At 36.1% G+C, this 17,728-nt stretch overlaps 1 long non-coding RNA gene across 1 annotated transcript in view; it reads right to left on the bottom strand.

Annotated features, from left to right (window-relative positions):
- Nucleotides 1–14,835: 14,835 nt before the first annotated feature.
- Nucleotides 14,836–17,728, bottom strand: part of LOC145683381 (uncharacterized) — a 149,726-nt gene continuing 146,833 nt past the window's right edge. Inside the window, exon 4 of the long non-coding RNA XR_014131068.1 lies at nt 14,836–14,980. This is a non-coding gene — a long non-coding RNA (uncharacterized LOC145683381). The remainder of the gene's footprint in view (nt 14,981–17,728) is intronic.

Here is a 17,728-nt window from a genome sequence, read left to right as displayed (position 1 = left end):
GCTCTTTAATTATAACATATTCTATTATAATATTATTCTTCTTCCTTTCTCAAATGAAAGACGACCAGACGTTCTTGCTCTATTCTCAGGCGGCATTCGTGAAAATTTGTCTCGCGATAGGGAAAAATTGAAGTCCTCGGAATGCGACGACAATACTCTGGATTTATTGGATAAGCTGCGAAACATAGAAATTTCATAAATATTCACATACAATAATAAGATTTCCTATATACTTTTAAATTATTTCCAATTTCTACATTCTTACATATTTCAATCAACTTTAAGGGAATTTTTATTTAAATATTTCCAATTCAGTGGTTTTAATACAATAAAATATATCTTTGGCCAAAGATAAAATTAATTTTAAAAATGTAAAATTCACATTACTTATAACTATATATTAATATTGAAAAATTTAAATGTTAATACTGACATCATGAATGTTAATATTGAGCATTATTTTCTCTTTTAAATATTACCTGAGTTTCGAGTCCGTCGCTGAAAATACTTCTTGACTTGTGAAACATAAACCCTTGGATAAGATTCTGGGTTTATTCTCTTCCGGTAAGAAAATAGTATTAGGAGGGAGGAATTTTCTAATTACGTAGGACGGAGGACCAACTTCATTTTTTTCTAAGTGATTTCTCTAATTAGCCACTTGATGTGTCCTCACTAAGACCTTATAGTTAACTTTTATCACAACGTCGCCTTCTGTGAAGAATTAGCTTCTTTCTTTTGTTCCAAGCCTTCTCCACTCTAGATAAGACTGTTTGCCAAATATCATTAATTGACCCCACATTGCCAAATATCATTAATTGGTTCTCTAACGGTTATAATTTGGACGTCCATAAAATAATTCCATTGGGAGAACTTTCAGTCCTGAATGTTGACAAATATTCATGGAATAATGAATTTTGGTAACAAGCATCGACCACTGGCTTTGCTTAGTAGAGCTATATGCCCTCATCGCTGATTTTTAAGGAATTGATAAATATCTCTGCCCGATTGTCGTCAGGATTGCAAGGGATTATCTTTAGTTGTTTAATACCTAGTCCAAAAGGAAATTTTAAAAAATATTCCGTAACAAAAACTGGTGCATTATCAGTAGTGAAGGTCTCTGGATAACAAAGGCGATATGAAAATATTCAAGGAAACCTTTGCTAATAACTTGCAAAGTGCTTTGTTGTCTTCTTCATCTTTTCTAGGACTATGAATCTACTTGCGTAACCCACTACTATTAAGATAAATGTATAGTCTAGTGAAGATGGAAGAGGACATAATACATCATAAACCCTTCTGGAGTTTCTTCTATTACTTTTTTATGCCAACGGTCCCATCTTCCCCTGGTTCGACTGCTTTACTCTATGAATTATATCGCATGACCTCACGTACGTTTGAGATTATTTACAATCTTATTTCAAGTAAATTCTCTCATTATGTTTATTAAATTACGAAATGATCCGCAGTGGGACCCTGTCAAACCTGAAAATATTCTATAATTAAATGTTGGACTCCCTTATGAAAAACAATCTTGTATGGGTGTATTATCGAGTTCGTTTTCTTAAACAATATTTTATTATTCAATGAATTCCCTACTACATCATCTGATTACAATTTCTAAACGATTTCGATTTCTACTAAACTACGGTCTTCTGCTTGAAGTACATCTATTGGTTCTCTATCCAGTGGCAATCGCCAAGTATTAAATAAGCTGACGTTATTTTTCAAGGACTATTACCCAGGTTAAATTCCAAAGGATGATGCATACGTGTCAGAAATCAGAAACCAAGTTATCTCCCAATCTAATATGATGAACTACAAAATTGAATTGACCTATCGTTTCTGGAAATGTGCCTTATTTCAGAAGTATTTTCCAGTTATTTTAAATCCAAATCAAAGCTTATCTTTGTATACATTGAATTCAGAGATCTGATAGTGTTTATATCTCGAGATAGTCTTAACTAAGCTGATAAACTCTATCTCATAAATACTTCATTACTTATCAGCTTTGATAGCCTTTTACTATAGGACGCAACGGGAAGATTATTTGTTCCTCTTCATTAATTTCTGAGATTATCCCTCCAATTGCTGTTTTTCCAGCATTGATGTCAATTATGAACCTTCCATTTAGATCTGCAATTTTAAGAACTCCATTCTCTATTGAAAGATAATTCCTTTAATCTATCTAACATATTTTGTTCTTCATTTGTCCAGACAAAATTTCTACGTTCAGATCTGTGTTCACTAAGTGCAGACATAATTTCTCGTAGCTGATTAACTAATTTCGAATAATGAGAGAAAAGACCAAGGATTTTTATTAATCCTCTTCTATTTCTTGGAGGAGGTATATTTTTATAGCTGTAATTCTAGATGTGTCTTTTTCCATCGTATTACAATCAATAATGTACCCAAGACTTTTAATTCTCTTATAGAAAAATAAACTCTTTTCAGGAGAAAGTTTTATGTTATATTTACGAAGTCGTTCTAAAACCATAATATTTAAATTCTCATGTTCTTCAATTGTTTTTTTTTTTTGCGAGGAGAACATCGTCGAAATAAATACGCACTTTCATCCACAAATTTTAGAGGAAATTTTCGATCGCTCTTGCTAGTATATTTCCCCAGTTTTTATAGCAACGAGCACAAGCGTCAATTTATAACTGACTTTCGGTTTTCCAATGGTAGTCATGTCTCTACACTCCTCATGGAGGTAAATTTGTTAGTAGGCTTTCTTGAGATCTAATCTGTAGTACACAGACTTACCCGCTAGGCTGTTAAACACTCTTCAAGATTAGGTGATGGATAAGCATAATTGACATTCAACTTATTTCGTTGTAGAAGTTCCGAACTAACCGATGTGTACTATCCTTTATTTTTAACCAAAAAACACGCACTAGCATAATTCGAATGATCTACTTCGACTACCATACAATAATCTACTAATTGTTTATTTTGGGTTTCAAATATCTTTTCATTTTGGCGTGGAGTGGGAACGGGAGTTTTGTTAAATCTTTTATGCTCTTGTAAGTGTAAACACTCTAATCAATCTTTTATACGACCGAATCTCTTATTTGAGACATCACTGTAGGTTGATTTAACCTCAGAGACAAAATTATCTACCTCCGATCCCGAATATCGCCAAGCCATTGGTTATCTTCTTTGTTATTAGTGGTTTCCTTCACTTGTACGGCTGTATCAATTTTCTACTCTCCTTTTGAGTTAATTCATGATTTTTATATTTTTATTACGAATTAATATTTTGTAGAAAGTATTATTCTGCTCAAGGTCAATGTCGGATGCTTCTGAGTTACTATCAATATTTTACTTATTTGGTGTCGTTATATTGTGCCTTTTCAGTTCTTCTGTAGTTGAATTTTTCTCTTCAGAAACTACTTCATTTCTTGTGAAGTTTCTAATTTTCTTTGTTTTCTTCCTTGACTTATTTCTCTTTACCGCACGATTAACTTCAATAATAATTTTACGATCATTCGAATTAATCTTCGAAGATATCTTGTCTGCGTGCACATTAATACTATTATCCGTAGCACATTCTACATCTTCTGTCTTCTCTGGAACTATTGAAGCGAACTCACTATGTGCTCACTATGGAGAAGAATCTTGAATATGAGCTTCAATTCCAGAATTAGGTACTCTTCGTTCCGTTTCAATATCACTGTCCAAATCTCTCACAAGATATCGAAACTGTCTAAAATTATCATCAGCAGGAGTACTAATTTGTAATAGATTTCTCGCAACATCTAAATTTATTTCACATTGAACATCAACACTATTCAAAGAGTTATTTTTTTCCATGAACGAAGATTCAAAGAAACCATTTGATCTTCGAAGTCGTTAAAGGTATTGCTATGAATGGAGAAGAAATTATTTTTATCAACCGAAGTCATTTTATTCATTTTATTTATCACAATGTTCCATTAGAAATAAAACAGGTTCACCGAACTATTAGCCGCCTTGATCCTTAATTTCCTGATCGACATTCAACAACAGGTCTGTTTCTCCTAATATTCCCAAACCACAATTTATCAATGGCCCTATCCTCTAGTAAGGGATGTTGCAAAGTTTTCTTTTGAAAATTTTCATACAACTGGCCTGCACGACCACCATATATCATTCTGGATAAATTGCCTTTTAATTTTTGGGGATTAAAAGCACGTCTCAAAACTTGTGCTTCTGAATTATCCTGAGGAAAATTGCCAAATGAATCATCTGACTTATATTTCAAAGAATGAATGGTCAGTTCGACCAACATATATCATTCACGAAGAAGTCTTTGTTTTTCACATCGATCACTTGATCCAAATCCAGATAACTATGGCTGGACTGGTCAGAATATCATCCTGATCTGCACCTGTTCAAGTCTCATGAAGCTGTTCAAATCTCTTAAAATTTAATCGAACACCTTTCACTGCCCCTCTGAATAATAAGCAATTAGCCATCTATTGTTGAATGAGTCGTTCGCAGAAACGGAGCACCCAGAATACAATCACATGGTAAAGAGTCTATGAGCTTCACCTTTTCAAAGTGACCGTCGAAATTTAACTATCAAGATAATTTCAGCATCAGTAGAAAATCATCAACCATAAGATGCATTCCACATATCGTTCTTGAACCTTTCTTAAATAAAAGTGTTCACCACACTTTTTGACCATACTATACGTCATAAGGTTAAATAAGCATACACTGTAAAAACAACAATTTAATCCCTGAATATTAATCCTATCACAACAGATGCTACGGTTGCGTTCATTTCTGAAGGGATAAACCCACATATTGGAGAATCCGGTAGACCAGAAGTGGATTATTGTTTCTAAGGTCTTACATTATTATTATTAAACCCCAACATATTATTCTCATATGACGTTGTATGTCCCGAAGACTTTCTAAGATTTATATCCCTAAGTGAGTTAACTTTTTTATAATTTTGACTTGTATTATCTGAAATTCGATTTTAAAATTCCACTTAGCTATCTTGTCATAAAACAAATCTTTCTTAAGTGTCTAGCACTTCTGTTCTAGCTCTAGGGACATAATTATCGAACATTCTGCATCGTATAGCCGGATTCATGAAACTCAAGGTAAGGTCTACCAACTCCTATTCAGATCCATTAACTCCCAAAACCTTAACCAAATAAATTATTGTTCTTCCATAATGGTCACTTAAAGCAGTAAGTCCCTGTCCACGATATATTTTATCTGGCATTAATGAATGCTTACTAACTGGTGTAATGAATAATGAGAAAAATCTATGACAAATATGGTCCCAATTCATACGGTTTTGTAGTCCGCTTTGAATTCTCTCAAAAAATTAATCTGTATTTTGAGATCAGGACAGTAAAGATAATGTGCACAGAATAGCTAGTCGTATTCAACAGTTCTTCATTCCTGTGTAAAACCTCAAAGTTTTGATAACTATTCTCCCCAGAGAAGTGCTTGATATCCCGAAATATTTCCTCCAAAAATCAGTAGATTTGTTAAATGTATACTTTAGCATTAAATTATCTTCAACCCCTTTTACTGTATCACTTGTAGGAGTAACAACTCTATCACTATGCAAATTATTCACTTAGCATGCTGAAAATCCATTATGCTCAGAAAAAATGAAATTTAAAGGTTTATTCTCCTCCGTAGAATAACCAAGGCCTTTGAGTTTGACTCCTGTTAGTATTAACATATAAATCCGTTTCATCAAATTCCAAAGGCTTGAAAACGGATTACCATTGTATGTACTAAGGACATTTACCTCTCTACTAGAGCTCGAAAAATTAAAATATCCTGTGTTTTTTTACAGAATTTTGCCCCAAGTTCTCCAATCTCGAAAAAATTTCAAAATGTCTGGCATTAAATGTAGGAGTCAAACTCATGGACACTTAACCAGGAGTACTATTGCCGCGGAACCCTATACGATCTACCGTTAAGTACTCGGAATGTCAATTACAACATCATTATATTTGGACCGTGCTCTCCCCAACCTGGAGGTTTGCGGTCGGATTAGCGTCACGTCCCACACTATGTCTTCTCTTCACCAAACCAAGACATGTTCTAACAGTCGAAGGTTTACTATTCCCACTCTGATTACGCTGGAATTTCCGGCTGTTGCTCCCGTGCGGGTCTCGATGGGCTGGGTTACAATGGTGGGTCGCACTTTCCATCCGAATAGTTCTTTTCATCGGACGCAGTCCTGCTTGTCATCACCTAGCTATGTGTGATCCCCAGATGATATCCTGTAGGTTGGTGGGATTGGTTTCCATTGGTTCTTGCGGTTGTACCAATGTCTCAGAAGTCTATTTGGTGCACGTCGGGAATGTCATTTTTACGAGGACGTTCAAAATATACCTTACTCGTACGGCTACCCTCTCGATAAATCATTTGTAAGTGATTTGGTTGCACCTAGTGCACAAATTTATTCAGGAAACCGGCTCCCAGAATCACGTCAAAAGTTGATTTCGTGTCTAGAAAAGCCATATTAACGTACCGTCTTACCGGAGGACCCAGATGATTCTTTAAGAAACACAACACCCGTATGACCGGTAAATAGTCTGACAGTTGTAAATCCACTCCTTTGACTCGAATCTTCCCATGTAGGCGGTCGGTGATTGGGAAGCGTTGGTGTAAGAATCCAGGGTTCAGAAGAGAAATCTGAGACCCCGTGTCGACCAGAGCAGTTCCCGTTCGATTTTCAATCCGTATCTGATCGTTAAGTAACAGTTCATAACCGAAACCCAAACCATGCTATTTTTCTCCCGGTTTCAATACATTCTTTTCATACTCGTGAGGGCAGGGGCCTGAACTTCTTCCTCGGGGAAAATTTCATTCTTCAGCAATGCGTACACAATAGAAGGATTCAACACACAGTCCCATTTAATTTTTAGGGAGTTAAAATGTCCATGACCAAGTCTATGACTAAGTACCTCTGCTCTTTCAAATCTCCTCCAAAGCGGTATCCAGGCTTTAAATCTAGCTCTCTTTTCGTCCACACTTTGTAACAACCTAAAAAGCAAATATGGACGTAGGCCAGCTAAAATTCGGTAAGTTACTTCGAGGTCTGTGGGTGTTCAACTGAGACTGCGGAGATCCCAAATTAAAAAGTTACATAAACGCTTAACTACATTCTCCATTTGTTTGTTGTCTTGTTCTGCTCTAAACACGTATTGTACACAAGAGAAGGAAACGCGTCCTTTAAAAGTGTTTGTAACTCATCGTAACTGATGGATTCTAATGGTTCTATTTATAAAGTCCACCTTCAAGAACAGGACCGGACAAATATGCTCTGACGTAACGCACTTTACATTCCTTTTCTCTGCCATATAACCATGCTACCACAGAATACTCTTCCAGGAACCAATCGGCGCTTTACAAAGGAAAACCACTAAATTTTGCTAACTTCAATTCAGAGCAAACACGTTGAAAATCTCCATCAGATTCAGCTTCCGAAAAGCTAGGGGTATCTGGTGTGGAGGAGGACTCGGGATCGGTGCCATCGCTTATCGTGAACTTCGTCGAGATTCGTCCTGCATAAGTGGTGGGTTAGGGAAGATCTCATTCCTACGTGCAACTGGTGGTTGTTTATTATTCTCCATTTTTAGATTCGAAGTCTCGTGATTCGCTGGTAATCCAAGAATAGTGGATCTCATTGCCTGATTTGCCGGTCCGGTCTCTAAAATCGTCGTGTAACTTTCAGACGAGCGAGGTATAACTTGAGATTCTGATGGGCCATCTGACAATAGACCTACGTCGGAAGCCCTTGACGGCTTAATATGTACATCAGGGTACAAAGACGTGCCGGCGATCGAAGTTCCGCCGCCCCATTGGTTATCCACTTTACCCTGCGTTATTTGCATATTGTCTACAGATAGTTTTACATCTGTTGAATGTGGAAATGTTGAGGTGGAGTATTCAGGGCTCTCCTGGTCTGGCAAAGTAGCATTAGAAAACGCATTAACTATTGCCTGTATGTGATTCTTCCGTAACATCACTATCCAAATATCGTTTTAAAATCCATACCGGAATCGTCTACTCACTTACCGATACTAACACTGGTAATTGTGCATTTACACCCGTTTGGATCAGGGAACTGCGTGCTACATCGTCGGTTTGTATTGATCGTCTAACATATGTTTTTGATTGCACCATTTTGGCTTCTCCTTAATTCGTTCTAGAATTGTGGTTAAATTAGTTGCGTCTTGCGTCACAGTCCTCGATGGAGGAGTAATTTTTTCTGACACTTCTCAAAGAATTGCTTCATTCAGCAGCGACTCCGCATCCAATGAAGGGTTTTGGGTCATGTATACCACTGGATGTTGTAGAATGAAAATTATTTTTGGGGATCCCATTCCAAACTAGGAATTCGGGAGGTATCACTAAACATGTGGACGAGAGAGTGAACCTTCATGGCTGTGCCGATTGAAACCGGGGTGTCCGCATTCTCCGAGCTTCTCGTAGGTAACACGGCCTCTTCCCGATTTTCTATAATCGTTTCCGCATTTTCGAACCGAGCTGAGATACTTTGATCATCTTCCATTAGTTCAGCTGATGATTTTTTTCACCTTTTCACCCTGAAATTCTGCATCGTTTGGAGATTGCAGAAGAAGGGATTCTGCATCAAACTCTCAGGCAATCTACTGGTTCGCGACCCCCTCTTTAAACAATGATTCTAATTCTTCGTCTTCACTGAGACTTTCAGCGTCCTTATCGTCTGTAAACGCGAGAAACATAAGACGAGCAGAGACACGCTTTTTCCTTTACTGCCGTATCAGAAGTCGAAGGCTAGCCATCGTCGACCGGAGTCCAGGCGAATATCGGATTAGGTTCGGAATCGTCTGCCTCCATCTTGGCCACTGCGAGGTCTTCTGGAGCTTCTGCCTCGATGGAAGAGCCGATTTGTGCAAATTTATCAATAAAAGGTTTGTGTTTCTTATCATATTTAAATCTTCCCCATTGATGTTGGAGAGTTCCTCTCTTCCAAATCTGATTACAGGTGTCTTTTGTGCAGTAAACATTACCAAATTCGACGATACAAAAGGGGTGCTCGTGATTAATTCCGTATCATATGATCGCAATAAATTTCCTTTATGTTTTCCGTAATGTCTCTCGGAAATTCATAGTTATTCCATCTCAATGAATACCCGGGGCTGTTATTACACTTGAGCCACGACTAACAACATACTTCCATCCGTGCGCACGAGGTATACCCTAAAACAATTCAGAATGTACTTACACGAAAAAAGAAGAATATTTTCTACAGCAATATCCTTAGTTAAATCCTTAGCATCTCATTTGTAAAAATTGCATACATAATATCACATTGATACAGTACCTTTCCAAATATAAAACAGCGGACGTCTACGTCCTCTTGTCCACTTTATTCCACAAAAAAAAAAAACAAATACCATTGGATAATGACAGATCATACATTTATAGCGAGCGGTGGTACAAGTACAGTAAGGCAGTTGGCGTAAGGCAACTCAAATACCCGGCTCCGAAAACACCAACTATGTTACGGAGGCCCGTAACAATAAGATAAGATAATTCATGTGTTGTGGTAACACATGGCGTAGCTTGAATAAGGCCTGGGTTAAGACTCTCGCCGTACATCTCGATTTCAGCCGAAAGCTTGGTTGAACTCAAGCGCTCCAATCGCACTTCTGGAGAACCCGAAGTGTATGTGATTCTTTACTGGGCCGACGTCCATCATGTACCATCGAGACCCAGAACTGGTAGAGCATTAAAGTTAATCACTAAATTTGGCACTTACGACAGGTGGGTGATCAAAACACTGGTATTTGAGGATTGCACTTTTATACAGCATGTTCTCCAATAAGGAAAAGAAATTGATCTCTTAAAGAAATTAAATTCATCCCTTCGATTAAAGAGCTTTATTAAAAAAAATACAAAATTGTATTACAATATACCATTCGGCTATGGCCGAGAATGATCTTCTCGATTTTAAATTTCCCGTTTACTTATGACGAAGTTTTCACATCACCTTCGTGCTGGTCATGATTTTCCCTGGAACACTAGAAATAATCACAGGACAAGCTGTTTAGCCTTTCCATCGAACTCGAGTACAATTCACAAAGCATTCAGAGAATTTTAGATAAATTTCAGCAATTACCGTGGGTGGTTTATGCTCCCGATAGTTTACTATTGATGAGAATTACCTTGTATTAGGATCAGTCGATCAGAATTCAATGTAATTCTCCATGGAAAGGCTTGCTAGTCGCAAATCCTAAGTTTTTATGAAAACTGGAAAAATTGAAATAAATCTCCAAATGAACCAAATTTGCTCGGATCAAAGGGACAATTAGACGTTCATCAATCGTTATTAATATTAGAACTAATAGCTCTAATTCAAGGTATCAACAAAGGACGAGAACGTTTCAACTCTCTCCGGCATTATCCAACTAAAACAACGAAAATTTTAATGTTGTTGAAGTTATTCTTAAATTCTTGGGTTTTCGAGAAATCTAACGAAAATTACATTACGTCATTAAGTCAGACTAATTCTGCCTAACACAGTTTGAGTACACAGTACAATGACTTTTATACCATGCCCGGCTCGTCTGGGTTCAGTTTATTCTTGCTGAAACAGCCGACCAACTGGGGCAAAATAATAGGGAAAACTTTAGATTTCTTTGGTCTGCCATGGGCAAACAGAGACTAAGTACGCTTTAAAAATCGCTTAACTGTTAATAATTCCTAACTTGAACCAAATACCTTAGAACTCCCGTTTTTGGGACGGAGGTAGAGGTTGATATTTGTCGGTCTTGTTTCTAAGCTTGCGGACATGTGTGTATATCGACTACCTTACTGTCTTTAACATCCGCACGCTAACTTTTATTCTCCTTACATGCGTCCTAGTGTTCTACTCACCGTGTGGATACTATCACAGAGTAACCTTCTCAACAGCGCGTATCGAGTTCAGATAGACACTGCGAAAAAGCTCCTGTCGGACCACGCGGGGATCCGATCTCGCGTTTATATACTCGGGAAGTAAGTTAACATAACCTTGGGTCGGTCCACAAAAGGAGGGATAGGATTTCTGTAATCTTGGACAGGCCTGTTTAGGATGAGATGCAAGAAAACAGAAGAAGGGAGAGAGTATATAATTTCCGCATTTATCTGAATACCGGAAATCGCATCTTTTCATGAGTTCCTGCAAATCCCATTTTTAAACCCGAACTTTTATATGAGAAACAGATGGAATTTGTTGAAGAGAACAACGATTTAAGAGAATGCATTAAAGTAAATTTAATGGGAGAGAATATTCTCCATATCGTCCATATCATTTAAATAACGTTTATAACAGCGCTTTTCCTATTTATCTCTGTTAAACATCAGAGATCGCCATTAATTCTGCCTCCCATCACTCACATACCAATCTCTCTTTACCTAACACGTCCTATATTTATCTCTTGTATTGCAATTGTTACACTCCTATCACAATGGCCAGGAATCCATGCTCCGTCCGATTCAGAGCATGTTTACGGCCTCTTACGGCTTCGCCAGTGACGTACTTCGAACCTAGAATAGAACTCCTACACATTAGGTATGATCGTGCACAGACTCGATCAAGATTCCTGTTGCGTTCAGGACACCAAGTACAACTCATTTAGTGTCATACTTCTTCATCCTTTTCTTTTATTACATAAACTTTAAATAACATTTTAATATAGAATAAATTTTAATTCTTAATTTTTCTTTCCTTTGTTTATAAGCACTGCTTAAACTTAAAAAGAAGTAAATTTCTTAACTGTCCGCGCTTCCGGCGCTACTAAACTCAACTACAATTTCCTTCAACATTCTACGTTAATATTTATCGTTTGCAGTTCTATCAACTTCAGTTATCCGTGGTACGTGTGTTTGGTGCCCCTTTTCGAAATTAGACAGGGTCGCATGGTGAGAATAAGAAGCTGCTCTTAACGTATGTCCCGAACCTCTACTTTCACGCTCTCTTTACAGTGACGTCACAAGCGAGAAACTTAGAGCTTGTCGTCTGCTTGGTGCGAGATTTACTAGTAAGACCACAAACAATTCTTTATTTATTTTGGGTTTTAGCTGTGTTGAATTGTGTTGCTTTCTTTTCTAGTGGCATCTTTCTATTGTAGGTTTTTGAGTGCGTGGACGAATATTATTTAATAGATTTAAGGTCTATATTTCGGAAGATTTCTTTACGTGGTCTTCGCTGTACAGACTTGCAATATTGCAAGATAGTGAGGTGAACTTGAGTACGTGTGTACACATGTATTTTTACGTGTATTTGTCTTTTATCTCCAAGTGTTCGACATGATATAATTAGGGATGTACCGATATATCGCTATCGGTGTCGGTAATATCAGCCACTTTTGAGAGTATCGGTATCGGCATCCACAAATGAACACCGATATTTACCGATACATTTTTCGAAATATTTTCAATTTGTTTAATATTAACAGTGACACGTATATTTCATCGGTTTATTTTAGAGTTAAAAGTTACTCTAAATTATTATCAATTGTATAATCAATCGATTTCATTATGCATGTATACGCCTTGATTTGCACTATTCATACTAAAGTGATAGTTTTAGTCCCTTTATGTCAAAATAGTGATGAAGGAAAGACAAAGGTCCTCAGTCAGGATCATAGGCACCCGAAGAAAATTTTCTACCGGGAGCCGATTTCCTGATTTCAAAGTAAAATAAAGTAAGTTTATTTTCCTTATTCATTTTCATAAATTTATATGTATGCATGAAGTTCATAATTTAAAATTATTTTTCGGTATTTTTTCTGTTTATTGGTCCTCTAGATGTTTATTTGAGTTAGAAATCAGAGTAAATCTCCGGGACGTCATGTGGGTAGAACAGGTGGGGCGATTGCTCCAGGCCTTGCACCACAGAATGGAAAAGTTTGACCGTTGAGGAAAAGTAGCAGGTTAACTATTTCTAATTCATTGTTGAGATTAGTGTTGTCCACAAGACGAGACCGAAATGAGAAATGTCTCTTCTCGTTTGCATTTCGATATGAGAAGCATCTTTTAAATTCGAGTCAAAAATATGGGAGCTCTCGTCTTGTTTTCGAGGCAATATGAGAAATTTCACGAATCTCATTGGCAACACGAGCTTACTCAAGTATTAAACCTTAAGCATTGGTTGAGTGTTGCAAGGTTCATCGTCTAAAAAAAACTATAAATTGATAAAGTGTTTGTAAGAACACAATGAAGAGCATTCATTTGTCAACGTTTAAAGATACACAAGTCACTACACAATATACTCCAATAATAAATACGGTTTAAATGTTGTTACATGTCATCCTTCGTGGATATTTCGTGACTCGGAAGAATTCTCATAAGCACTACTTGAAATTAGGAAGTCAGGACATAAATTTTGTACACAAATTTACACAAGAGACTAGAAACTTCGAGGAGACAAAAAAAGCTTTTTCCGAAAATTTAGTCTACAAGACGAGAAAACCTAATTTCTCGTCTCGTTTAGATCCGTAACACTAGTTTGCATACAAATATTTAGATATAAACCAAATACATTTTTCCGGACTGTGTACTATTATGTCACGAGGTGCATTCATAGCGTCAACAATGGGTACATTAAATATAATCTGTAGTGGATAGTCGGCATGACGTTTAACACGGGTGGGTTCCGTTTTAATAATCATGTGGAGAATATCAGGCGGGTAGCGAGCTCAAAAATGTAGGGGGGCCCGGCCCAAGTTAGAGGGGCCCGATCCAACCATATTATAGTTCATCACCAATTTATAGTTCATTTGGAAACCTACTGTGAATATTTTAGAGGGGCAGCGAAACTTTAGGGGGCCTATCGCCCTAGACATTTCTGGATACGGGCCTGGAGATGTGAATTGGCAATTTTAAATTTGAGTGTCGTATATTGAACAAAATAAAATGCTAGGCATCAAAGGACTTCCGCAACTGAATGCTTCGACAAACTATTATTATTATTATTATTATTATTATTATTATTATTATTATTATTATTATTGTTATTATTATAATTATTATTATTATTATTACCCATGGTTTTAAGTATTTATGTGGATATTCCTATCAGTAATCACAAAGTAATCTATTTCTGCCGGGTGTAGAACTCGCAGTAGCATTGGTTCCGCAATTACTTTAACTCAACGACCCGGAAATTTAAGAGATTTCGCTGGTAGAACACATATTTATCTGCAACTTTGTATAAATACATTCATAGTAACATTTCAGATATAAATAAATTTAAAATGTAATTATTTCTCTCAATTATCTATCTCATCAACAATTATCTATCTAATCAAAAAATAAATAAATGAACATGCAACATAGGTACATCGTTAATTTTCAATAATATAAATTGAATAGATATGTTCTATTTATTACTGGCTTATTTATTATTTATTTATGTATTTATTAATTCGTAGTTTGTGTGTAGGAGAATGCTGTGACAGCGAAAATGTTATGCATCAAGAAAGAAAACAAGACATATTCTGCCTGGTTCGTACACCTTTATATCTACTTGCTGCTCGTTGCTGGTGACGTCGCGCAAACCGAGGAGCTAAGCGTCTGTACGTATAGCCAAACCTTTCCTTCTAGTAACCTTGGGTGAGAGTATAAGGTCAAAATTTGTATCGTAACATATATATATATATATATATATATATGTGTGTGTGTGTGTGTGTGTGTGTGGAATATTCATGTGGTACAATTTTATTATACACCATCTCTTTTGTAGGCAGGAAATTTTGTTGATCTTTAATGTCCTTTGATTTTTTATTTAATTTCAAAATTTCTTAGGTGAAATGTAGTACAAACAACAATGAGTTTCTCCTGATACATATTTATTTCTTCATGTATACAAGGTTAAGAAGAAAATACAGTTTCGCAATATCAACAAAATCTAGGATATACAATTTGTTATGTAGCTTGTAAGTTATCGACGTTTGTTAAGATATATTTCTCCAGTAAGGTATAACTGCAAATAAAATAAAACCATGTATTAATGTTTCGTTGTATCTTGAACAATGCTGCTGAAATATATTTATAAGAAACAATTTTAATAAATATACTTAAAACGAACATGCGGTTGTTTCAAAAAATATATCTATTTGTGAACGTAATTCGAACAAATTGTTAAATTTAATGATTGTATTTATATTTCTATTATCCAAACTCCAGTCACTGCTTGCATTTGAAAGTACATTTCTAGACATTCTCCGAAGAATAAAGAATTTCTTCGTTTGAGAGATTTCTTCCAATACCTTTATCTGCACGGTAGCTGTTTCATTTCGATGTGAAGAAATTTGGGAATATATTTACGTTATTTATAACTTATGATTTTAGTTTTTGGTCCTTCCGAAATTTGTCACTGATTTTTACGACTGTCAGGGATTAGATATATAGACATTAAAATTGTGTTTTTGACTGCTTCCGTTAAAATGACTTGAATCCACTACCACATAAGTTGAACTTTTATATTCCCACGCTAATATCTGCATATTGGGTCCTTCTAGGTTTTGCTATACTTCTGAAATTGCGGGAATCAATATGCATATATATAGGTGTGTTATCTCATTGCACGAGAAACTTGCAGAACATGAAAACAACTTAATCAGTAGTTTTGAAAATGTAGTGTGTCAGAAATGAAAAGGTATGGAAGAAATGAACGAAAACATTTTAATGTTTGGTAATCATGCCAGACATGAAATGATAAAGTTTTGTCATTGTAGGAAATGAACAAATTATTTACAACAATTGGTAATGATGAAAAGTGTACTCAATGCAATACTTAATAGATGGACGTTTAAGATCAAATAAAAATGTATTAATATTTTGTCCTTTGAAGAGTTGTTTGCTTTTCCACATCAATTCAGTAGAGATTAGTTCCCATGAACCAAGTAAAGTGTTTCATAAGATTGTAGAAACGAGTAAGAAATTGTCAACAACGTTTCCGTATGTCCTCATGCGACTTTTTCTATATTTTTAACCGAAATAAATGTCTAAGACCAGGTACGCATGCAGGAGATTCCATTCGTCAACATGATGTCATTTTGCATTGCCTATTTCATTCACGATGAGTGATTATGTACTTACGAGTATGTTTGGCTACTTATGGACCTGAATCTCGTTTACACTTCTGACTACTATTTTTAATTCTTAACTAAGACGCTGGCCGATATTGACTGAGAAATATCTACGTTTAAATAAATATAAATGTTGATTATTGAACATGTTGTTTTGCAAAGCAGCATTACACTTTTGTGCAATATACGATTTAATATTACGTTTTAGTTACAACTAAAATAATGAACACGAAATGAATTTTAAACTATACTAATGAAAAATATTAAGAACCTTTAAGAGACACTATTTGTGGGAAAACAAATTCAAAATATTTATTAATGAAAAACTAACAACTTAGCACGTATATGAACTAAACCTTTACTAACTAAAAATAACAAGCCAGAAATATCGAAGAATATTAAATGAGGAAAGAAATGGAGTCGACAAGCAATAGTGAAATAATTTACAAAAGTTGTATTAAATGAAAGTATCAATAATTAATTGCTTAAAAATTCATATTCATTCCTAGTGTTTATTTTGATTTTCAATTTGGCTAATTTTAATGCTTCAGAGTGGGATTCCTTAAATACTTATAAGCGTTCACCGTGGCTGCGTAACAAAATAATTACACTGATCGGTATGAAAATCCTCCCACGAGGGTGAAAGGGTACACCGCATAGATTTCGAGACGCTGATTACGAATATCTCATAGAGAAGGTTCCAGCACGGAAGTTCTTTTGGCGGGTTGTCCTTTCCATAATTGACAGAAAAATCGTATTTTGTCGTACTTAATATGTGTTTTCCGTGTTTGGAGTGCATAATTATGAATTTTTACGAAGGTGAAAGGGTGTACCGGATAGATTCCTAGATGCTGATTACGAATATATCATCGAGAAAGTTCCAGCACGTAAGTTTTTTGGGCTGGGTGTTGTGTCCATAATTGACAGAAAAAAATCATATTTTTCGTTTTTAATATGTGTTTTCCGTGTTTGGAGTGCATAATTCTGAATTTTTATCTTAATCCAAGAGCTGTTAGTAGGCTATATCCCGGAAACATTCTTTTCTCTAGCTTACGACCCCCCGGAAACGTACCCCTCCCCTTGGGTTTGTAACGATCCCGTTACTAGGTGTTCGGAAAGAAGGAAAAAAAGGAAAAAGAAGAAAAGTGGGTAGAGAGGAAATGATGATAATAATGCTCTACTTTTTTCTAATTTGTAAAAGATAATAAGGTTGTGTAGCCTTCCTTAGGTTGTTGCTTCTTTAAAAAAAGTTTCCCCTGACTGTAGAAAGGGAGAGTTGGAGAAATATATTCCTTTGCTGGTTGGTTATTTCAAGGTCGCTTGCGCGGTGGAAGACGTGCCTTATCGCGATCGTAGCGCCGTTGGCCTTTGAGAGAACCCGCGGCCTTCATGGCCCCGAACTGGCCCTTGAGTTTGAATGGAAGACGGATGTGTCTCCTGGCTTCGAGGAGACCGTGGAAAATATCGTAGATGTCGGATAATGCGCAGCGTGTTTTGTTTCTTTTGCTTGGGTTTTGTGGTATCGGCGATCTCCAGTGTTAAGTTACAGTTGGAAGGACTCAAAATAACAAGAATAAAGGTGCAAGTTGTGCGGTGTTTTGGTAAAGATTTTTTTTTAAATGAAGAAATATAGTGAATTT

The sequence above is a fragment of the Thermobia domestica genome, chromosome 4 (genome assembly GCF_964235325.1).
Source record: "Thermobia domestica chromosome 4, izTheDome1.hap1.1, whole genome shotgun sequence".
NCBI classification, from domain to species: Eukaryota; Metazoa; Arthropoda; class Insecta; order Zygentoma; family Lepismatidae; genus Thermobia; species Thermobia domestica.
The sequence above is the reverse complement of the archived record's forward strand: the minus strand, read 5'-3'. Positions and strand labels throughout refer to the sequence as shown.